Source organism: Lynx rufus, unplaced genomic scaffold (assembly GCF_022079265.1).
Source record: "Lynx rufus isolate CCGP_SWC_20201006 ecotype Redwood Valley unplaced genomic scaffold, mLynRuf1.p SCAF_26, whole genome shotgun sequence".
In the NCBI taxonomy this organism is placed as follows: Eukaryota; Metazoa; Chordata; class Mammalia; order Carnivora; family Felidae; genus Lynx; species Lynx rufus.
This window is the reverse complement of record NW_025814841.1, coordinates 7,599,230-7,624,671: the sequence shown is the minus strand read 5'-3', so window position 1 is coordinate 7,624,671 and position 25,442 is coordinate 7,599,230. Positions and strand designations below refer to the sequence as shown.

The 25,442-nt window shown below is 37.3% G+C and overlaps 1 protein-coding gene across 2 annotated transcripts in view; it reads left to right on the top strand.

Moving 5' to 3' along the window:
* VPS13B (vacuolar protein sorting 13 homolog B) overlaps nt 1-25,442 on the top strand; it is an 806,197-nt gene that overhangs the window by 360,307 nt on the left and 420,448 nt on the right. The window lies entirely within an intron of this gene.

Below are 25,442 nucleotides of genomic sequence, written 5' to 3'. Positions count from 1 at the left end.
CCCATTTCTTTAATTGATTTGTATTGATGTCCTATACCTTTTGATGTCTGTTCCCAGATTTTCCAGGGATATTTATCAATTATTGAGGAGAAGTAGCATCTTGTAGTACATTTTAAATTGGTGCACATAATCTTTCAGGATATTCCTGCTGCATCACACATTTAATTATGTTTTATAGTGTTGAATACTGACAAGAGTAGTCCATGTGTAACCCAAGATATTGATGTTAGATTTTATCTTTAGTCAGATAGTCAGTAAATAGAATTTTTAGTTCCTACAGTGTTCTTAACTCTGTGTTAAGTACTTTGGGAAATTGAAAGCAGTAGATGACATGGCTCTTGTTCTCATGAACTTTAGGTTCTAACAGGTAAAAAAAAAAAAAAAAAAAAAAGTCATGTACAATGTGGCCAGATTTATAAAACTGAGGAAAATTTAGGGGGAAAGGTGCCATTATTATATACTTTAAGAACTGGAAAAATTTTCATTAGAGGAGTACAACTTGTGGTATGTCTTAAGTAGATAAGATTTGCAATAATCAAGAGGGGGCAGGTCGCTTGGATGGGAATAACGGGGGGGGGGAAGACATTGATTGGAGTGGAGATTCTTCAGTGGAAATAGTGGAAAATAAAGTTGAACAGATTCAGAGAGGCAAGACCAGCTTATACAAGGCTTCGAAAACCAGATAGAGAACTTTGATTTTTTTTTATGTATGGTGCAATTAATTCTTGAATAGTATCCTGTGGTTGAGAGCAGTTTGTAGGATGGAGCAGAAGGAGAAAGACCCTTCCAGAAATGTGAGTTACCCTTCTTTATAGAAATGAACATTTTCAGCAGATTGTAGCCACGGAAATGGAGAAAAAAGTACAGAGTTAGGTTATTTATGAACCTGAAAATTGACTTTTTTTTCTTTTGCAAGAGGCATGTTTATATTTCTTTCTGGTGACACCAAAATCATTATTAGGATTAGGAATGAGTAATAGCTTCTTTTCCATTACTGTACATATGTGATTTAGAACAGGGTAAAGGGTCATTATAAGACAGTGATGCTACAATTATTGCACTACCTGTCCATTTAGTAAGTCTGTTACCCACCTATTACCCTTTTTCAAAATGTGCTTTTCAAAAGCACAATCTCAGTCTTACACATCTTTCTTACCCTTAGGTCCTAGTTACAAGTAGGCACTCAACCATGCTTACTGAATTGAAGTCTTACTTTTCCATAGCTCGTAAGTTTTGGAAGAGGCCAACATTTTCCTCTTTCTCATTTTCAAGTGCTTTCCAAGCCACAGCAACAGAATGGAAGAATAGGTCTATAATAAGATTCACAGACTGGTATCGGTCTGCCTTTATTCCTGCTTTGCTAAAATTCTCCAAATCCTTCTGAAATGTCCCACAGACTTGAGGAAATGGATTGGGAGAAAGGTGGTGGGGATGTGGTTCCTCTTCTACTGTGTTCTCTAACCCAGTATTTCGGCTAGTATTTTTGTTTTCAGGGAAAAGCAAGGAGGTCAGCCAGGCTGGAGCAGAGATCACTGGGAAGAGGTATGGAAGAGGAAGTAAAAAGGCAATGGGGAAGAAAAATCCTGTAGGGACTAATAAGTCATTGTAAGGATTTGGACTAGTAAAAATGAGTAATACAGGATGCCAGAGAAGGATATTGGTTAGGGAAATGATAGAACTCTTTTTGGCTATGTTAATAGTGTCACTTTGGGTGTTGTGTTGAGACTAGACCATAGAGAAGAAAGTATAGCAGCAAGTGGACCTGTTGACCTGTAGCTTATTGAGGTAGTATCTGCCTATAATCATGGTGACTTGGCTGAGTGAAGTATCACTAGAGGAAATAAGGTCAAATTTATGATATATTTTGAGATGGAGCCAATAGAATTGCGCCAGCTGTCTAGATGTGTGGTGTGTGTGAGAGGGGGGATCAGTTATTTTCACTGAGCAACTGGAAGGGTAGATTTGCTGTTTTCTGAGACTTTAAAGAATATAAAAGCAAAGGTGTGGGGACAGAGGAAGACATAAGAGTTTTGCTTTGGCCATGTTAAATTTGAAATTCTATTAAACATCTAAATGGAGATGTTGAATGGACAGATAAATAGTCTGGTGTTTAGAGGCTAGATCAAGAGTGTTTCCTGGGAATTGTCACCATGTAGAAGATACTTAAAGTCATGACACTAAGTGAGATCATCTAAGAAGAGAGCATTTGTAGAGAATTGTTAATAGCCCAAAGACTGAATCTTTGGACACTGCAACATTTAGAGTTAGGGAAAATGAAGTAGCAAGAAAACCAATAAAACTGGTAGTGAGGTAGGAAGGGAACACAGAGACAGCAGTGTCCAGAAGGATTTAAGAAAGTGTGTCAAGAAGGTGGCAATGGTCAAATGTTTCAGTTTCCTCTAATAGGTCCTATTAGTGCTGTCCACCGGTTCTAAAAAGCAACCACAAAAATCTCAGTCTCTTGACACAAGAGAATTGATTTCTTATTCAGGAAAAGTACATTGCTGTGGTCACAGTTTAACTCTTTTGCAAGCAGTCACTTGGGCATCTGCCATTTAGTCACACTGCTGATCCTGTGGATGTTCTGCATTCAGCCAGCAGATAAGCAAAGAGAAAGAAATAAGGAAAGCACACTTCCTCTTGATTGCCTCTAAAGCTTAGAGAGGTACTATCTAGCTTTAGGTCATATGTTATCGGTGAGAATCATTCACATAGGCTTGCCTTGCTGCAGACTGAGTGATATAGGGGAGCAGGTAGAATGTTTAATGAGGACTCTTGTCTCTGACGCAGAGAGTGACAGTGATCCTGGAGCTAAAATCTTCAAAGAATGTGGGTGAGGGTGTTGACCTCTGGATCATATAGATTATTGCAGTAAGAAGTAGTGATGGGTGTATGGTTGGAAGACATGAAATCCAAAGTGAGGTTTTTTTTTTTTTTAGGGAGGAGATTAAAAAAAAAAAAATAGTGGCAGTGAGGATCAGGGAAGCCATTGAGCCTATTCCCAGGCCCAGTTCTTTGCAGGATATGGCAGAGAAAACAGCTAGTTCAGAGGACTTCCCAGAAAGCAGTGTCCTCTGATTTGTTAGAAAAAAAATTGGAGAGTAAGTTCAGAGAAAAGTTTTAGGAAGATATGGGAGATTTTACTAGTGATCTGAGTTTTAGAGGGCAGAACAGAAGAGATTTCAGTGTTGTCGAATGAGAGATGGCATCACTTAGGGTTACACAGAGCTCTTTGGTGATGAGCCTGGGTCATAAGGGATGTTTAGAGTTTTGGGCTTCTCCTGTTGGCTGATGTAAATGGAGATGAATGGAAATTAAGGACATGAAAGAATTAACCCCAGAATATTAAGGCAGTGTTATGTGGCAAGTATTGGGGGTTGGAGTGATATGGTCTTTTAGGATCACTCAGGTTGGTTGGTTATTGGTTATTCTAATTTTGTAATATATGTGTATGTATTAGGCACAGTTCTCAGTTTTCTAATCAAGTGTGCAAAATATAACTTTATTTTTCTCTAGCAGAGATAGAGAACTTATCTATGATCTTCAGTTATACTGGGCTAAAGAAGTAAGTAATGTAAAGTCAATTCAGGGTCACTCAGAGTTGTGTCAGAGTTTTATGGGGATAATATTAACGAAAGAATTTGACTCTTGTCTGGGTTCTGGGGCATCCTCCTCTCTCTGGGGCAATATAAGTGGAATGCTTGGAGGTATCTTTAGAAGTAGAAACCACTTAATCAACCAATTTTTCTTTCTTTCTCTTTGAGTATTTAAAACAAATTTGGGGGCACCTGGGTGGCTCAGTCGGTTGAGGAACTCTTCATTCCAGCTCAGGTCATGATCCCAAGGTCACAGGATCAAGCTTCGTGTCCAGCTCAGTGCTGAGCATGGAGCCTGCTTGAGATTTCCCCTCTCCCTCTCCCTCTCCCCCTCCCCCTCCCCCTCCCCCTTCTGTTCCTCTCCTCCACTCACATGCATGCGCTCTTCTCTCTCAAATTTAAAAAAAGTTTGAAGAAATGAAACTTAAATGATACTTTCAGCAAATATGTAAAATAATATACTTAGTGGATACTTAAAAATGATTGCAATTATATGTCCCAACTTACATCATTAGACAAAAGAATAATGAAATTTTTAGGCCTGGAGTTTTCCTTTGGAGTGCAGGACCCTCAAATTAGTCAAAGATCAGAACTTCTTTTTCCTGCTGTCCACTTAAAAGCAAAAGGATCAAATGCAGGTCAAATAAACACAGTTCATGAATTTATTTTGGTTAATATCCAGAGTATGGTATGGGGTCATAATAGATCAATTTCTAACTACTGTAGCAACAGTCAAATAAAATGAGCAACATTGAGGGTAAGCAAAACAACTAACTGGTCTTCTCTTTTCACTCTCTTTCCCAATGATATAGCTGTATATTACAATGATAAATATTCTGTGTGAATATCAGAATTTTCACTTCTAAAACCCAAATTTTATTACATTTCCTTCCATAGAAGTTTTCACCGTCTTCTTAATACCTTCAGGATAAATTTCATGTTTCTCAACATGATAGTTAAGGCAGTTCACAATTAGGGCTTAAACTTAACCTTTCCAGCCCTGTCTCCAGTTTATCAGTTTCATTTGCTGTGCAGTATACTTCACACTAAACTCTTCACTGTGTACTTTGTGCCTCTGTTCATGTTCTGCCTACAACTCCTTCTTTCTTAAGAATTTGTCCTGAACCCAAACTATGTTACCTCCCTTGTGAAGACTTTGCCAGTGCTTGATTGAATTAGACAGTCTGTAATTTGCAGAATATTTTAAAGTATAGCATTCATCATGCTCTTTGACAGTTGTATGTAATTAGATTAATATCTCCTATCTAGATTGTAAGCACTTGGAGGATAAGGATTGTGTCATATTTTTCAGCCCTTACTGCAGTATCCTGGAATATAGTAAATGGATGTTTAATAACATTATTGCTTATGATTAATGAGATTCCTTTCTGCCTTCCTTCCACACCTTTTCCCCCCCTTTTTTCTCCTTTTGCTTTTTACAACATAAATGTGAACATTCAAATTCTAGTAGTGATCTTATTAACCAAAGTTTTCTCATTTATTTTTCTATAATTCCCTGGTTAGCTTCTTAGTTTCCCTCTGAACTCTTAACAACTATAAAGATCAGTGTTCAGGTTAAGACTACTGCAGAAGGAGAAGCATTGTGAAGTATTCATGAAGGACAAATACTAAGTAACAACACCAATTTTATAGAACTACAGGAAAACCAGCCTCATTATTTTAGAGTTGTACTTTGAATAATTTAATCATCATTGAAACTTAGTTCTGAGTATAAAACATGTAAAAAAAAACCAACACTAGCCTTGTCAAAAGTTGTAGCTATAAATAGGGGACTGTCTCTTCCAACTTAAAAATTCTTCATGCTCCTCTAAGGTCTCACGATGTTAACTCCAAAAGCTCCATTTCCTCATTTTCTACCCTGTGCTGTTGTTTCTGGTGGTGGTAGTGTTGGTTGTATTGTGGGTACACACACATGAAGAGTCATGGAAGTTTAAACTTCTTGTTGTTACTTATTTTATTTTGCAATTAAGGCCAGGGTGAAAGAATGTTAATAGTCTTGATAGATCAGTGTAGTAATCAGTATATAACTTGAAGGGCAGATTCTAGAGACATTTGTATCTTTAATACTTACGACATGATGGTGTTTCTGAGTGCTTTTTCTCTCCTCCCCTCCTCTTCCCTCCCCTTTCTTTCCTTGCCCTTGATTTTTTTTTCTTCTTTCTTTACAGATAGCAGAATGCCTGTCTCACACCATGGTTTTCCTGTGAGATATAGGCAGCCTTTAATGCTTCTCTCTTGAGAGTTATAGATAAGAACTGAAACCTAAATAGCTGGAGGTATTCTAAGATCGCGTATCTTGAATGATGGAAGGAAAGGTGGCACCTAGGTTTCCTGATTGCAGTTTTATGCTTTGAGGAAGCTTGTATGTAAATATATTTATTCGATTAGTGTCTGCAATTTCACGACTGAGGAGTTTTTTGTTTTGTTTTTTAAAAAAATCTTAAAGCCTACCACATGTATGTATAAACTCCTTGAGAACTGAGACCATGTCTATTTTATTCACTATGGTATTTCCAGTTTCCAACTTAGTCCCTAATACATAGCAGGTGCTCCTTAAGCACTGTTGAATGACGTTTTAGCATATTGAAATTATGGGGTGTTTTCCTTCCTTCCTTTCCCTTTCCCTTTCCCTTTCCCTTTCCCTTTCCCTTTCCCTTTCCCTTTCCCTTTCCCTTTCCTTTCCTTATTTTTAAGTTAGTTGCACTTTCTGATTTTTTTATCAAATATCAACATATATTCTGTAATAAAAGTATCTCTAAAAGTAGACCATTTATCAGCAAGAGAACACCTTAAGCATGTGAAAAGTTAACACAATCTTTTATCCTAGTCTTTTATGATGTCTTTGTGAACAAGATAATGAAATGTGATACTACATGTCACTGTTGTATCAACGTCTGGTTTCTCTTCTGAAGCATTTACCCTCTTTCTCTTTCAAATCTCTCCACAGAAACCTAAAAAGTATGCCATTCTAGATAGCCCGTGTTCTCCATTTGGCCTTTAGTTTTCTGAACTTGTAATGAAGAAAAGTGTATCCCTTAAGCTTGCAACTCTCCCCTTTTTTATTAGGAAGTTCTTTTTGGTAGTCATCTTCTTGTTTTGCTTAAGATGCTTTATGTTGCCTCTCCAGGATGATCTACACCCTGAGTTTGCAAGGCTTTTTTCAAGAGGTTTTTTATTTTTATCTTAAGTTTCCTTTAAGGTAATTCAACTCTGCTTAAGGCTGCTACCCCTTGGCATAATAATGTCTTGGCTATGAGTACATGTCTGAACAGTGTGGTTTCTTTTGAACATAAAGGAGAAATAAAAATTGGCACACTTTGCATCTTGGTGATTATGTAAAATCTGAAATAAATAAAATTTGAAATAAACATGAAGCCATAAATCATAAATATATACCTCACACAAAGTTACATTTTTTAAATAAAAGTGTTTAATAATATGCTATTAGGGAAAGATTTTAAGAAAGTGCACATAGGATGTTTTATCTTTCAAAAAAGATATTATAATGTATATCATTGGTGAATCATTATGTTATACACCTGAAACTAATATTGTATGTCAACTACAATTAAAATTATATCAATTGATTGAATCAGCCAATATTTACTGAGCAAGTCACTATACTACTGTAGGGTGCTGCATGAAAGAGAAGAAACATGGATTGCCTTTTCAGAGAAATGAGTATGTCTTGGCATCAGTGTTATAATGAATCAAGTGCCTAAACATACAAATTGATGGTTAAATGTCTCAAGTTTAAAGGAAAAAATGCTATAGGAATTTTTTGTTGTTGTTACTCTCCTATTAGAAATCATTCTCTCCGATTGACCAGGTACTAAACTTGACCTACTTTTTTTTGATAGCACCTTGTTAAGGGTTTTACACAGGTGATGATAAAATCCCAAAACAAGGCTTAATTCTGAGAAACACTTACTATGAAAAATGAATTATATTGTTCTGGCTGAACAGTATTTGACTATTTAATATCATGAAATAACCTTTCTATTGTGAGGATCTTGAACTGAATATTGTAAGCCATTTGGTATCAAATGCAATATTTGGTGCCATTAGTTTATATATACTGTAGAGTGCTTAGAGTTACATTTAACCATTGACATCATTACTCAAATCCTCAAAATAAGAACAGAGGGTTTTGACATACTGACTTTGAGTAATTGTTACCAGATTCCAGTTCAACCTCAAGAAGGAAAAGGAATGTTCTGATGTAAATCATTGATTGAGAGGTAGAAGCAAAAAATAGTATCATTTAACTATTAGGCCTGGAATTTCTAGCTTTATTTTTCAGCCAGTTTATCTAATTGGTGTTAGATTAATATGGACATAAGATTATTTCTTATTGGAAGAGTAGGATGATTGGTGGGCAGAGTTCAGAATATACCTTCAAAGTTCAAGCATTAACTGCTACCATTTATTACTATACCATATCATAAGGCTTTACTGCTCCTTTTGGAAAGATAAATATTTAGATGTTTAATACAATACCATTGAGAATTAAATATGTTATACAGAGTTGTGTCAGAATTCTGAGAGATTATAGAGGAAGGACGAAGTCTAATTTGGGGAAATCACTGACCATTTCTCAGAGGAAATGGTATTTAAGGTAGAACTAAAACAACAGCCTGATTGTGATAGAAGAGGTGGGAACTTGTGTTTTATATCTGGTAACTTTCAAGTTCTTTTCTACACTTTACAGTTTTTTTTATTATCATTTTCCTATATTTATAGTACTTTCATGAACTGTTTTCATATACACTAAAACATTTAACATGAATAGTATTGTTGCCATTTGGTAATAGAATTTTCATTTTCTGACACTTAGATTAACTTGCTTTCCTTAAGTATTATGGCAAGTGACACAACTGAAACACATAAGTTGACTCCAAGTGTATTACTTTTTCTTTTTTTCTTTTTTTTGTATACACACACACCACATCTTTACCCATTCATTTACTGATGGACACTTGGGCTGCTTACATAATTTGGCTATTGTAAATATTGCTTCATTAAACAGGCAGGCATACAGATATCTTTATTTTCATATTCTTTGGGTAAATACCCAGTAGTATAATTACCGGATCATAGGGGAGTTCCATTTTTAAATTTTTGAGGAAGCTTCCTACTGTTTTCTACAGTGCATGCACCAGTTTGCATTCATATCAGTGGTGCACTGGGGTTTCTTTTTCTCCACATCCTTGCCAACACTTCTTGTTTCTTGTGTTTTTGATCTTCACCATTCTGACAGGTGTGAGGTGATACTCTCATTATAGTTTTGACTTGTATTTCCCTAATAATGAATAACATGGAGCATCTTTGCATAGGTCTGTTGGTCATCTGGGTGTTTTCTTTGGAGAAATGTCTGTTCCTATCTTCTTCCCACTTAAAGTGGATGATTTGTTTCTTTGGGTATTGAGTTGGATAAGTTCTTTATGTATTTTATTTTCATTATTTTTTTTAAAGTTTACTTATTTTTGAGAGAGAGAGCACGAGAGCAGAGAGAGAGGGAGACACAGAATCCGAAGCAGGCTCCAGGCTCTGAGCTGTCAGCACAGAGCCTGATGCAGGGCTTGAACCCATGAACCCTGAGATCATGACCTGAGCCAAAGTCAGACACTTAACCGACTAAGCCACCCAGGTGCCCCAGTTCTTTATGTATTTTAGATATTAACCCTTTTATTGAATATGTCATTTGCAAATATCTTCTCCCACCTAGTAGGGTGCCTTTTGGTTTTGTTGATTGATTCCTCTGCTGTGTAGAAGCTTTTTATATTTAGTTCCAGTAACTTATTTTTGCTTTTCTGTCCCTTACCTCAAGAGACCTATCTAGAAAAATGTTGTTATGGCTTATGTCAGAGAAATTACCGCCTATGCTTTCTTGTAGGATTTTTATGGTCTCCGGTCTCACATTTAGGTCTTTCATCCATTTTGAATTTATTTTTGTGTATGGTGTAAGAAAGTGGACCAGTTTTATTCTTCTGTATGTTGCTGTCCAGTTTTGCCAGCATCATTTGTTGAGGAGACTGTCTTTTTCCCATTGGATATTCTTTCCTGCTTTGTTAAACATTAATTGACCATGTAATTGTGGGTTTATTCCCGGATTTTCTCTTCTTTCTTTTGATCTCTTTGTATGTTTTTGTATCAGTACCATACTGTTTTGATTACTACCGCTTTATAGTATAACTTGAAATCTGAAATTGTGATACGTCTGGCTTTATTATTATAATTCAAGATTGCTTTTTTGGTTCCATACAAATTTTAGGATTATTCTAGTTCTGTGAAAAATGCTATTGGTATTTTGATAGGGGTTGCATTAAATTCGTGGATTGTTTTTGGTAGTATGTACAAATAACAATAACAATATAGCAATATAGCAAATAACAATATTTCTTCTCCTAGTCCATGAGGGTGGAATGTCTTTGTCATCTTCAGTTTCTTTCATCAGTGTTTTACAGTTTTCAGAATGTAGGTCTTTGACCTCCTTGGTTAAGTTTGTTTCTAAGTGTGTTATTATTTTTGGTGCAGTGATAATGGGATTGTTTTCTTAATTTCACTTTCTGCTGCTTCATTGTTAGTGTATAGAAATGCAGTAGATTTCTGCACATTGATTTTGTATCCTGTGGCTTTATTGAATTCATTGATCAGTTTTAGTAGTTTTTTGGTGGGAGTCTCCTTACCAATTTGGATGCCTTTTATTCCTTTTTGTTGTCTCATTGCTGTGACTAGGACTTACAGTACTGTTTTGAATAAGAGTGGTGAGAATGGACCTCCTTGTCTTGGTCTTGACCTTAGGGAAAAAGCTCTCAGTATTTCACCATTGTGTATGATGTTAGCTGTTTTTATATATGTGCTGTATTAGGTTGAGGTATGTTGCTTTTAAGCCTCATTTGTTGAGGGTTTTTATCATGAATGGATGTTGTACTTTGTCAAATGCTTTTTATGCATTTGTTGAAATAATAATACAGTTTTATTTTTGGCTTATTGATGTGATACATTACGTTGATTGATTTGCAATTATTGTACCATCCTTGCTTCCTGGGAATAAATCTCACTTGATCAGTGTGTTATTTTTTTTAATGTATTGTTAGATTCAGTTTTGCTAGCATTTTGTTGAGGATTTTTGCATATATGTTCATCAGAGATATTGGCCTGTAGGGCTTTCTTTTTTCTAGTTTCAAAGAATGAAGTGGGAAGTTTTCTTTCCTCTTCTGTTTTCTGGAATAGTTTGAGATGAATAGGTATTAACTCTTTTTTTAAGTGTTTGGTAGAATTCAGCTGTGAAGCCATCTGGTCTTGGACTTTTGTTTATTGGGAGTATTTTGATTATGGATTCAATTTCATTGCTGATAATTGGTCTGTTCATATTTTCTATTTCTTCCTGATTCAGTTTTGAGAAATGTATGTTTCTAGGAATTGATCTATTTGTTCTAGGTTGTCCAATTTGTTGGCATATAATTTTTCACAATATTCTTTTACAGTTCTTCGTGTTACTCTGTTGGTATTTTTCCTATTTTATTTCTAATTTTGTTTATTGGAGTCTCTCTCTCTCTCTCTCTCTCTCTCTCTCTTCATTTTGAAAGTCTGGCTAAAAGTTTATTAATTTTGATCTTTTCAAAGGACAGCTGTTGGTTTCATTGATCTGACTTTTTAAAAATTTTTATTTCATTTATTTCTGTTCAAACTGTATTATTTCCTTCCTTCTGGTGTTGGGTTTTGTTTGTTTCTCTTTTTGTAGTTCGCTTAGGTGTAAAGTTAGGCAGTTTGAGAGTTTTTCTTGTTTTCTTGAGGTAAGTTTATATTGCTATAATCTTCCTTCTTAGAATAGCTTTTGCTGCCTCTCAAAGATTTTGGACTGTGTTTTCGTTTTCCTTTCTCTCCGTGTATTTTTTTATTTCCTCTTTGATTTCTTGGCCATTTCACTGTTTAGTAACATGTTATTTAATCTCCATGTATTTGTGCTCGTTCCAGATTTTTTCTTATGTTGGTTTCTAGTTTCATATAGTTGTAGACAGAAAAGATGCATGGTATGACTGCAGTCTTTTTGAATTTGTTGAGACTTGTTTTCTGGCCTCATATATGATTTATTTTAGAGTATGTTCCATTTCCACTTGAAAAGAATGTGTATTCTGCTGTTTTAGTGTGGAAATTTGTGAACATATCTGTTAAATTTATCTGATTCAGTGTGTCATTGAAAGCTACCTTTTTCTTGTAGATTTTGTTTGGATGACCTGTCCATTAATGTAAGTGGGCTGTTAAAGTCCCCTACTATTATTATTTTACCATGGATTATTTCCATTAAGTTTGTTATTAACTGCTTTATATATTTCTATGTTAGGTGCATAAATATTTAATACTGTATGTTCTTCTTGGTATGTTCCTTTATGATTATATAGCGTGCTTTGTCTCTTGTTACAGTCTTTGTTTTAAAGTCTGTTTTGTCCTATATAAATATTGCTACCCTGGCTTTCTTTTCATATCCATTTGCATGCTAAGTGCTTTTCATTCCCTTCACTGTCAGTCTGAATGTTGCTTTAGGTCTGAAATTAGTCTCTTGTAGGCAGCGTGTAGATGGGTCTTGTTTTTTTTATCTATTCCTGCACTCTGTCTTTTGAGGGAGCAATTAGTCTATTTACAATCAAAGTAATTATGTATGTATTGTCATTTTTGTTACTTTTTTATTATTGTTTTTGTAGTTCTTCTCTGTTTACTTCCCTTCCTCTCTTCTTTCATGATTAGTTGGATTTCTTTGGTGGTATACTTGGGTTCCTTTCTGTTTATTGTTTGCATGTCTATTACTGGTGTTTGATTTGTGATTACCATTAGGTCTGTATGTAAAGTCTTCTGCCTATAGCAATCCAGTTGATGGTCACTTAAGTTTGAGCCCTGTCTTCATGTCTCTTGCATTTTAGGTATTTGGTGTCATACTTGATATTCTTTTATTTTGTGAGTTTCTTGACTAATTTTTACAGGTATATTAATTTTTACTGCTTTTTTGTTTCCTTCTACTCTTGCTTTTACCTATGGTCTTTCCTTTCTACTCAGAGCATCCCCTTTAACATGTCTTGTAGGACTGGTTTAGTGGTGAGGAATTCCTTATCTTTTTTTGTCTGGGAAACTCTATTTCTCCTTCTGTTCTTAACGATAGCCATGCTAAATAGAATTTTTCATTTCAGCACTTTGAATATATCATGCCATTCCCTTCTGGCCTGCATTTTCTCCTAAAAAATCAGCTGATAGCCTTATGGGATTTCCCTGGTACATAACTGTGTTTCTCTTGCTGCTTTTAAAATTCCCTATCACTACTTTTTACCATATGAAATACTATATGTCTTGGTGTGGTTCTCCTTGTGTTTATTTTGTTGGGGATTCACTGTGCATCCTTGATCTGGATTTCTGTTTCCTTCCCCATATTTGGGATATTTTTAACTAGTATTTTTTCAAATACATTTCTGCCCTTTTTTCTCTCTCTTCGCCTTCTGGGTTCCTATACTGTGAATGTTATTACACTTGTTCTCCTTTTTGCTTTGGTCTCTTGCTGTGATTTTGTCCTGTTCTTTCATTTGGGACATAGTCTTTTGTTTCCTCATTTTATCTAACTCTCTCTGTCTGTTCCTTTGTGTTACGAAAGTCAACTACATCTCTTACTCTTGAAGTAATGGCTTTATGAATAGGTCCTGTAGTGCCCTGCAGTGCAGCATTCCTTGTTCCCCAGAACCTCAGATTTCCAGTGTGTCTCTTATGTGTGTTGTGTACATCCTGCTTTTGTGGCTGAGCCACTGTTTCCTTCAGTGCAGTTGTCTGCAGTGGCTTTTTCTGCCTATTGTGCGCAGTTATTTGGTCCATGTGGTAGGGCCGCATGGGCTTAAGTTGAGTCAGGTCAGGGATTTGCCCATGATGCAGTAGCACCAAACTGCAGGGCTCTTTCCCTGTGTTGTCCCCTAAGAAGCTTTCATTGGTGGCCAGGGCCAGAAATCTGACCAGCTGTCTGCCATTAGCCCACTGCTAGGGCCACATACAAACTGGTATGTGTGGTTATCTTTCCCAGTTTCTCAAGGAGTAGTTATTTTCAAGTGGAGCTGTCCCCTGTCAGGGCTGCTTGCACCTTGCTAGGCCTGTGGTCCCACTCTGGGGTGAGCTCTGTCCATGAGTACATCAGAGGAGTGAATCTGCAAGGTCTGGAGGAGGGAGAGAACGGAGGGGTTAGCAAGTTAGGTGGTGAGTGTGGGCACCACTCTGGTTCCTCTAGGTGGCCATGTGTTTATGCTGGGGGTTGGGGGGTGGAGGAAGGGAATGGTGTCTGTCAGCTTCTTTGTTTGTGAATTACTCTCCTAGGAATCTCTGTTGCTCAGGAGTAGACTCTGAGATAAGTAAACTACTCTCCCTCCTATGTGACCCATGCTCTTTTAAGACTGCTGTTTCTGTGCTGTATCTCTGTGGACTTTGGTTGTGCTGTCTCTTTAAAGGTGGGGACTCAGCCTCCTCCTGCTCTTCAGGCTCTCCCAGAGCCTGGTGTGCTGATTTTTAAAGCTCCAGGTTTTAAGTCCCACTGGTTGTAAGAACATACAAAATTTGGCCTCTCTGGTTTTCAAAGCCAAATGTTAAAGGGATTTGTCATTCCTATGTGTGAGGGTCATTTGTCATTCCTTTGTGTGTGTCATTCTCCTGTGTGAGGGTCTGTTTCTCTCTCCTCTCTAAGCCTGCAGGGTACCTGCCTTCTGTGGCCCCACCCGAGGGTCCATTTAGCTCCTGACCATGTTACTGCCCATTTCTGTCCTCTTAGATTCAGCTGCTTCTTTACATGTAGTTGTATAGTTTTTACTGTGAGCTTTTGGGTTGTTTTCTGGGTTATTTACACTTATGTAAATGTTATATACTTGTACCTGTGGGTGGAGGTAAGCTTAGGGTCCTCCTACTCCGCCATCTTCCCAGACATCCAATGCAGTACATTTTTCATGATGAAGAAATGAAGGATTAATATTGCACCAGGCTGGATAGTACATATCTAAGAACTGATTGTTGATATCATTTTATTACTATTATATTACTTTAACCAGTAAATTTTGTGTCTCAAAAGTACCTTATTTATTGTTGCAAACAGTACCTTAGTTATTTGTTAAAAACAGGAAGTATAATGGATATCAGACTACTGTGTTAAATGTAGGTTTTTGAGTAGCTCTAGTGAGAATGAACACATCTGATGATTTCTAAACAATCAGTGGTACCATCATCTTGAATAAAAATATGGTATAGTTAGTACATATTTGCTGGAATTAGAAGTTACCATGATACAGGATTGGAAAAACAGAAGAGTTGCTATAGCATAGTTAAAAGCGTGGACTTTGGAGTCAGACTTCGTAGATTCACATCCTCATTTTGTGATTTACCAGTTGGGTGACATGGAATAAGTTACTTAACCTCTGTGTGATCAGTTTTCTTATCCTAAAATGGTGAGAATAAGAGTCTAAATAATAGTGTGTTGTTCCTTATGGGGTGGCTATAAGGTTTAAACCAAGTAATATTTGTAAAGCTCTTACGGCAATATCTGGCATATAGCAGGCGTTACAGAGGTTTTTCATTAAATAAAATACATATCAAGATTGACAGAATTATAGGAAGTTTTCATATCCTACCTGTGAAATATACATAACTACAGGGAAAATAAATGCCCTTTTTTTAAAACTGTCTTCCTCATATCTTTTAGGAAATAAATACTCAATATGAGTGTATCCAAAATAATGTGATTTTATACCTCCAATAGCCAGATTATGATATTTAATGAGAAGTTTTAACTGCTTATGTTTTTCAAAGCTTTTTGAATCACATATAAATTTCAGGGCCTCCTTTAATATTTTTTATTAGGTCATTATATCAGTATATTTACAGTAACTGTATGGCTTTTTGATTAGTAATTACTTGAAATATTGCTTCACAGTCATGTGATAGTGTTCAAACTGTTTGGTACTGTTAGCATTTATTAGATGGGTTTATTTTGAAATTGAAATAATGGTGTTTATATGAAACTAATATTCTGTACTAGATTTTTGAAATTTGATCATAGAAATTTCTTTGGAAACCTTTTGTATTCATTGTTAAGAGTTTAAAATTTTGACTGCATCTAAAAATTTATTTCCATAGAATTTATTTTTTAAAGAAGTTTTAGGTGTACGGTGAAATTGAGGAGAAGGTGCAGAGATTGCCCATGTATCCCCTTCCCCTCACATGCATAGATTCTCCCCCTGTTATCAACATCCTCTACCAAAGTGTTACATTGTTATAATTGATGAATTTCTATGATTATCACCCAAAGCCCATAGTTTACATTAGGGTTCATTCCTAGTATTGTATATTCTGTGCGTTTGGACAAATTTGTATTGACCTTTATCTACCATTATAGTAACCAATATAGTAGTTTTATTACTCTCTTCTCCTTATCTCCTAGTAACTACTGATCTTTTTTACTGTTTCCATAGTTTTGCCTTTTCCAGAATGTCATATAGTTTGAATTAGTATGTAGCTTTTTCAGATTGGCTTCTTTCACTTACTAATATGCATTTAAATTGCTTTTGTGTGTTTTCATGGCCACAGTTTATTGACTCACCTACTGAAGGACATCTTAGTCCTTCCAAATTTTGGCACTTAGGAATAAAGATCCTATAAATTTCTCTGTGCAGGTTTTGTGTGGTTGGTCTAGATTTAAGTCAGTTATTTAAATTGGCAGAATTTTACCATAGGCTTAGGTAACCATTTTGTTCTCATAACTACTAATGGACAAAAGAGAAGTGATGCAATCCAAGTCAATAGAAAGCAAATTAATGGTGTTTTATTAAGAAAATTATAATAGGAAACCCATTGTAAATCATTTAATTAATTCTGAAATATATGGAATAAAGTGTTAAATACCCCATCGCTCTTACCCTCACCAATTCCATTTTGCTCTCCTCAGAGGAAACCTCTGTCATGGATTTGCTTTTTTACTCTTCTGTAACTTTTTCTGTGTATGGAGTAGACAAATCACACTCAAACTTACACATTGTTGTAAAAACATATTTGGATTATACTACACATATGTATTTTTCTCATTTCACAAGATATCAAAAATGTGCTTTCTATCATACCTGTAACTGTTACTCATTTTAAGTGAATGGATTATAATCTTCTTTGGAGGTATTGTGAAGTTAATTTAACCATTTTTTTTTCAAAAAAAATTTTTTTAACATTTATTTACTTTTGAGACAGAGAGAGAGAGAGAGCATGAACAGGGGAGGGTTAGAGGAAGAGGGAGACATAGAATCTGAAACAGGCTCCAGGCTCTGAGCTGTCAGCACAGAGCCTGATGCAGGGCTCGACCCACAGACCGCGAGATCATGACCTGAGCTGAAGTCGGACGCTTAACCGGCTGAGCCATCGAGGCGCCCCAACCATGTATTTTTTGATGGACAGATAAATTGCTTAACATTTTCCTTCTCCATTTCCGCTCCCTTCTCACCTCTTTTCTTTTTTAACTATTTCAAATAATACTGCTGACACTGACCATTCTTTAGAAGTTGTTTGTATGCATGCACTCTCAAATGTTAAAGTATCTCTGTAGCATAAGTTTTTGGAAATGGGATTATTGTAGAAAAATATTGCGTGTTTAAATTTTGATAGCTACAAATTGTCGTCTGTTGCAATTCTACTAAAAAGACCATACTTAATCATATTCCCAGTATATGAAAAATTCTCAAAAGAGCCTTCAACAACGACAGATTTTGTAAATATGCAAATTGATGCTTTAAAATGTTGCCAATGTGACCAGGGAAGAGGATACCTGATTTTTGTCTTAAGTTTTATTTGTTTCTTGGCAAGGGTGTTATTAAGTTTTTTGGCCATAGTATATTTTTCTCTTAATTATCTGTTGGTATTCTTTTCCATTTTGTATAGTTGTTGAGCTGTTTGTAACCTTGATATCTTCATTTGAACCGATGGAAATTGCAACTTGATAGGTCTAAAAAACTAAGGTGTTTTTTCCCCTGAGTTCTCCTCCTCCTGCAGCTCCATTCTTCCATCTGCTGAGACCTAAAGCCTTGGAGTTATCCGTTCTTCACTATTCTCTCTTACTGTATGTGTAGTCCATCAGTAAAGCCTGGAGGCTTTATCTTTTTAAGTGGATACAGAATTTCATCACTTCTTACTACCTCTATTGCAACCACCATCTTTCACATACTGTCTCCCTGTTTTAATACTTACAGCTGATTTTCTGCAGAGTAACCAGAGAAATTCTTTTAAAATATGTCCATCCAATAATTTTATGACTGTATTTAGACTCCATGATCATGTCCCAGCTTCTCCAAAGCAAAAGCCAACCTTCTTACCATGGCCTATATAAGCTCTGTATGACTGGTCCTTATTTATAGCTCTGACTCATTTCCTACTTCACTCACTCTTTACTTTGTTTTGGCCATCATTTCTTCCATATTATTTCTTGAATATCCTAAGTATACCTGTAACCCAGGACTTTTGCATTATTATTTACCTAGAATGCTCGGTTCCCAAATCTCTCTATGGATCTCTCCCAAACTCTTGTTTTAAATAAACATTCTTTGAATTTATAATATGCATATTGTGGTAGATTGTGGGTTTATAAATATGAGGGAAAAGGGTCTATGATTCATGCCCTTAAGATATTAATCTATGGGGCGCCTGGGTGGCTCATTTGGTTGAGCATCCGACTTTGGCTCAGGTCATGATCTCACGGTTTGTGAGTTCAAGCCCTGCATCAGGCTCCGTGCTGACAACTCAGAGCCTGGAGCCTGCTTCATATTCTGTGTCCCCCTCTCTCTCTACCCCTCTCCTGCTTGCTCTCTCTGTCTCTCTCATAAATATTAAAAATTTTTAAAAAGATGTTATTAATCTAGTATAAATGCAAATGAGCCAAGTTGGGAAGATAAGGAAACTGAGTTGAAATACAGCAACTGTAGTTCACATAGTGGTAATATGGCAGCATTTACTTTGGAGAGCATTTTAGGACCATCAAACTTAATTTAATCAAAGTCTTAAAAACCAAGATCTGACTTATTTTATGTTTCTGAAGTACATAAAGTGGTACATACAAATTAATGTTTATATTAATATATAATGTATAAAAATATATGGATATGTTTAGAAATAATATATGTTGTTATAGATTATTAAGTTAAGAGTAATTTCTGAAATTTTGCTTTAAAATTGTTGAAATTCTCTGATTTCTGTAATTTAGATGGACAAAAATTTTAATAACATACTATACAGAGTGGAATATCACCTTTTGCTTTCTTAATATAGAAATTTGCCTTTTATGTAAGCACATGCTTTTTTGGTTACTTTCAAAATCAGTTTGTAAAGTTGGAGCAATAGGAGCCCATGCCCACACCTCTCAGATCTCCCAGCTGGACATTGGAAATAAATTTTCATGGTTTAGGGCCTCTCTCATTTGACCTCAGGAAATGACCTTTGACTGTTAGGCACCTGGATGAAGAACCCTGCATTAAGCTTGTCAGAGTCCTGTAGCCTACAAAGACCTTCTGCTTGCACTAGGATCATTCGACTGAAGGAAGATGGTGGCACAGGAGGATGCTGGGCTCACCTCATCCCACTGATCACTTAGATTCCACCCACATCGGCCTAAATAACCCAGAAAACCACCAGAAGACTAGCAGAATGGACTCTCCGGAGCCAAGCATAGACAAGAGGCCCACAGAAGAGGGTAGGAAGAGCAGAGAGGCGGTGCGTGCTAGATGGACTGGCGGGAGGGAGCTGGGGTGGTGGAAGAGCAGACCGCTGGGCAAGGCAGAGCCCCTGAAGTGTGGCTTGCAAAAGCAGAGGGGCTGGACTGCGTGAGTTCTGACAGCCAGCGGTACTTAACATCTGGAATGTTAAAAGTCAACAGCTCTGCTCTCAGAGAGCAGGGAGGCTGGGAGGGAGAGTTCTTAAGTCTTGGAAGGACACAGCTCAGTGGGGGAACAAAGGCTTTGGTAAGCACCATATCCCTCTCCCATCCCCCGGCTGAAATTCCAAAGGGAACCAGTTCCCATCATCCAACTTGATTGCACTGTGCAAATGCCCAATGCTGTGCAGCTGTGGATCCATCCCTCCAACGGGCCTGCCTCCCTCCCTGTGCTGCAGGGCACCTCCTGCAGAGGACTACCAACAGCAAAGCTAGCTAAGCCTGCCCCTCCTGCCCCTGCGCACCTTGCAGATCCACTCCAGCTAATACGCCCTTGGCCAGATCCTATCAAAGGAGCACCACCAGCCTGGCAGTGTGCAAGCAGCCTGGACAAGGGCCACACCACTCCACAGTAAGTCCTGCCCCTGCGAGAGGGAAAGATAAGGTACACACCAGTCTGACTGTGGCCCCAGCTGTGGGCTGGGGGCAGACATTGGGTCTGACTGCGGCCCCACCCACCAACCCAAGTTCCTTGGGACAACACAGGGGAAGTGCCCTGCAGTTTGGGGCTACCAGAGGGCCTAGCCAAAATGACAAAATGGAAGAATTCTTCTCAAATGAAACTCCAGGAAGTAGTAACAGCTAATGAATTGATCAAAACTGATTTAAGCAATATAATAGAACAAGAGTTTAGAATAATAGTCATAAAATTAATCGCTGGGCTTAAAAAAAGCATTGAGGACAGCAAAGAATCTATTGCTACAGAAATCAAGGGACTAAAAAATAGTCATGAGGAATTAAAAAATGCTATAAATGAGGTGCAAAATAAAATGGAGGCAGCCATAACACAGATTGAAGAGGTGGAGGAGAGAATAGGTGAATTAGAAGATAAAATTATGGAAAAAGAGGAAGCTGAGAAAAAGAGAGATAAAAAAATCCAGGAGTATGAGGGGAAAATTAGAGAACTAAGTGATGCAATCAAACGGAACATCCGTATCATAGGAATTCCAGAAGAGGAAGAGAGAGAGAAAGGGGCTGAAGGTGTACTTGAACAAAATAGCTGAGAACTTCCCTGATCTGGGGAAGGAAACAGGCATTGAAATCCAAGAGGACTCCAATGGACAGCAAACTCCCTTCAGACGTAACTTGAATCAATTTTCTGCAGGATATGTGTAGTGAAACTGGCAAAATACAAGGATAAAGAGAGATTTCTGAAAGCAGCTAGGGATAAACGGGCATAACATACAAAGGTAGACACATAAGTGTAGTAGCAGACCTATCTACTGAAACTTGGCAGGCCAGAAAGGAATGGCAGGAAATCTTCAATGTGATGAACAGAAAAAATATGCAGCCAAGAATCCTTTATCCATGGCGCCTGGGTGGCGCAGTCGGTTAAGCGTCCGACTTCAGCCAGGTCATGATCTCGCGGTCCGTGAGTTCGAGCCCCGCGTCAGGCTCTGGGCTGATGGCTCAGAGCCTGGAGCCTGTTTCCGATTCTGTGTCTCCCTCTCTCTCTGCCCCTCCCCCGTTCATGCTCTGTCTCTCTCTGTCCCAAAAATAAATAAACGTTGAAAAAAAAAAAAAAAGAATCCTTTATCCAGCAAGTCTGTCATGCAGAATAGAAGGAAAGATGGAAAGATAAAGGTCTTCCAAACAAACACTGAAGGAATTCATCACCGCTAAACCAAGCCTACAAGAGAGCCTAAGGGGAACTTTGTGAGTGAAATGTTGCAAGGACCACAAAGGACCAGAGACATCACTACAAGCATGAAACCTACAGATATCACAATGACTCTAAACCCATATCTTTCAGTAATAACACTGAATATAAATGGACTACATACTCCAACCAAAAGACATAGGGTATCAGAATGGATAAAAAAACAAGACCCATCTATTTTCTGTCTACAAAAGACTCATTTTAGATCTGAGGACACCTTCAGATTGAAAGTGAGGGGATGGAGAACTATCTATCATGCTACTGGAAATGAAAAGAAAGCTGGAGTAGCCATACTTATATCAGACAAACTAGACTTTAAATTAAAGACTGTAACAGGAGATGAAGAAGGGCATTATATAATAATTACAGGGTCTATCCATCAGGAAGAGCTAACAATTATAAATGTCTATGCGCCGAATAAGGGAGCCCCCAAATATATAAAACAATCACAAACATGAGCAACCTTATTGATAAGAATGTGGTAATTGCAGGGGACTTTAATACCCCACTTACGGCAATGGATAGATCATCTAGACACAGGATCAATAAAGAAACAAGGGCCCTGAATGATACATTGGATCAGATGGACTTGACAGATATATTTAGAACCCTGCATCCCAAAGCAACAGAATATACTTTCTTTTTGAGTGTACATGGAACATTCTCCAAGATAGATAGATACACATATTGGGTCACAAGACAGCCCTTCATAAGTATAAAAGAATTGATCATACCATGCACACTTTCAGACCACAATGCTATGAAACTTGATATCAACCACAAGAAAAAGTCTGGAAAACCTCCAGAAGCATGGAAGTTAAAAAACACTCTACTAAAGAATGAATGGTCAACCAGGCAATTAGAGAAGAAATTAAAAAATATATGGAAACAAATGAAGATGAAAATACAACAATCCAAACGCTTTGGGATGCAGCGAACGCAGTCCTGAGAGGAAAATACATTGCAATCCAGGCCTATCTCAAGAAACAAGAAAAATCCCTAACAGCACACCTAAAGGAACTAGAGCAGAACAGCAATGACACCCCAAACCTAGCAGAAGAAGAGAAATAATAAAGATTGGAGCAGAAATAAACAATATAGAATCTAAAAAAACTGTAGAGCAGATCAGTGAAACCAAGAGTTGGTTTTTTGAAAAAAATAAAATTGATAAACCTCTAGCCAGGCTTCTCAAAAAGAAAAGGGAGATGACCCAAATAGATAAAATCATGAATGAAAATGGAATTATTACAACCAATCCCTCAGAAATACAAGCAATTATCAGGGAATACTATAAAAAATTATATGCCAACAGACTGGACAACCTGGAAGAAATGGACAAATTTCTAAGCACCCACACAATTCCAAACTCAAACAGGAAGAAATAGAAAATTTGAACAGACCCATAACCAGTGAGAAATTGAATCAGTTATCAACAATCTCCCAACAAATAAGATTCCAGGACTAGGTGGCTTCCCTGGGGAATTGTACCAGACATTTAAGGCAGAAATAATACCTATCCTTCTCAAGCTGTTCCAAAAAATAAAAAGGGAAGGAAACCTTCCAGACTCATTCTATGAAGCCAATATTACTTTGACTCCCAAACCAGACAGAGACCCAGCAAAAAAAGAGAACTACAGGCCAATGTCCCTAATAAATATGGATGCAGAAATTCTCAACAAGATACTAGCAAATTGAATTCAACAGCATATAAAAAGAATTATTCACCATGGTCAAGTGGGATTCATTCCTGGGCTGCAGGGCTGGTTCAATATTTGCAAATCAATCAATGTGATACATCACATTAATAAAAGAAAAGAACGATATGATCCTGTCAATTGATGCAGAAAAAGCATTTGACAAAATTCATTATCCTTAATAAAAATCCTTGAGAAAGTTGGGATAGAAGGAACATACTTAAACATCATAAAAGCCATTTATGAAAAGCCCACAGCTAATATCATCCTAGTGGGGAAAAACAGAGCTTTTCCCCTGAGATCAGGAACACCACTGTGGGTTAACATAGTGTTGGAAGTGCTAGCATCAGCAATCAGACAACAAAAGGAAATCAAAGGCATCAAAATTGGCAAAGATGAAGTCAGGCTTTCAATTTTTGCAGATGACATGATATTATACATGGAAAACCTGATAGAACCCATCAAAAGTCTTCTAGAACTGATACATGAATTGAGCAAAGTCACAGGGTACAAAATCAATGTACAGAAATCAGTTGCATTCTTATACACTAATAGTGTAGCAACTCACTAATAGTGAAGCAACACAAAGACAAAGAAACTGATCCCATTTACAATTGCACCAAGAATCATAAAATACCTAGGAATAAACCTAACCAAAGATGTAAAAGATCTGTATGCTGAAAACTATAGAAAGCTTAGGAAGGAAATTGAAAAAGATACAAAGAAATGGAAAAACATTCCATGCTCATGGATTGGAAAAATAAATATTGTTAAAATGTCAGTACCACCCAAAGCTATCTACATATTCAGTGCAATCCCAATCAGAGTTACACCAGCATTCTTCTCAAAGCTAGAACAAGCAATCCAAAATTTGTATGGAACCACAAAGACCCCAAAAGCCAAAGTAATATTGAAGAAGACGACCAAAGTGGGAGGCATCACAATCCCAGACTTTAGCCTCTACTACAAAGCTGTAATCATCAAGACAGCATGGTATTGGCACAAAAACAGACACATAGACCAATGGAATAGAATAGAGACTGCAGAAGTGGACCCACAAAAGTGTGGCCAACTAATCTTTGACAAAGCAGGATAGAATATCCAATGGAAAAAAAAACAGTCTCTTCAACAAATGGTGCTGGGAGAACTGCAGAAGGATGAAACTAGACCACTTTGTTACACCATTCACAAAAACAAACTCAAAATGGATGAAGGACCTGAATGTGAGACAGGAAACCATCATAACCCTAGAGGAGAAAGCAGGAAAAAACCTCTCTGACCTCAGCTGCAGCAATTTCTTACTTGACACAGCTCCAAAGGAAAGGGGAATTAAAAGCAAAAATGAACTATTGGGACCTCATGAAGATAAAAAGCTTCTGCACTGCAAAGGAAACAATTAACAAAACTAAAAGGCAACCGATGGAATGGGAAAGATATTTGCAAATGACATATTGGACCAAGGGCTAGTGTCCAAAATCTATAAAGAACTCACCAAACTCCACACCCGAAAAACAAATAATCCAGTGAAGGAATGGGCAGAAGGCATGAGTAGACACTTCTCTAAAGAAGACATCCAGATGGCCAACAGGCACATGAAAAGATGCTCAACGTCGCTCCTCATCAGGGAAATACAAATCAAAACCACACTGAGATATCATCTCACGCCAGTCAGAGTGGCTAACATGAACAAGTTAGGAGACTATAGATGCTGGCAAGGATATGGAGAAACGGGAACCCTCTTGCACTGTTGGTGAGAATGTAAACTGGTGCAGCCACTCTGGAAAACAATGTGGAGGTTCCTCAAAAAATTAAAAATACATCTACCTTATGACCCAGCAATAGCACTGCTAGGAATTTACCCAAGGGCTACAGGAGTACTGATTCATAGGGGCACTTGTACCCCAATGTTTATAGCAGCACTCTCAACAATAGCCAAATTATGGAAAGAGCCTAAATGTCCATCAACTGATGAATGGATAAAGAAGTTGTGGTTTATATATACAATGGAATACTACTTGGCAATGAGAAAGGATGACATATGGCCTTTTGTAGCAATGTGGATGGAATTGGAGAGTGTCATGCTAAGTGAGATAAGTCATACAGAGCAAGACAGATACCGTATGTTTTCACTCTTATGTAGATCTTGAGAAACTTAACAGAAGACCATGGGGGTGGTGAAGGGGGGAAAAAGTTACAGAGAGGGAAGGAGGCAAACCATAAGAGACTCTTAAAAACAGAATAAACTGAGGGTTGATCGGGGGGTGGGAGGGAGGGGAAAATGGGTGATATGCATTGAAGAGGGCACCTGTTGGGATGAGCACTGGCTGTTGTATGGAAGCCAATTTGACAATAAATTTCATATTAAAAAAATAAAGTTGGAGCCTGGTTGGCTCCGTCACTTAAGTGTCTGACTCTTGATTTCAGCCAGATTATGATCTTCAGGTTTGTGGGATCAAATGAAGAGTGGAGCCCACTTGGGATTCTCTCTCCCTCTTGCT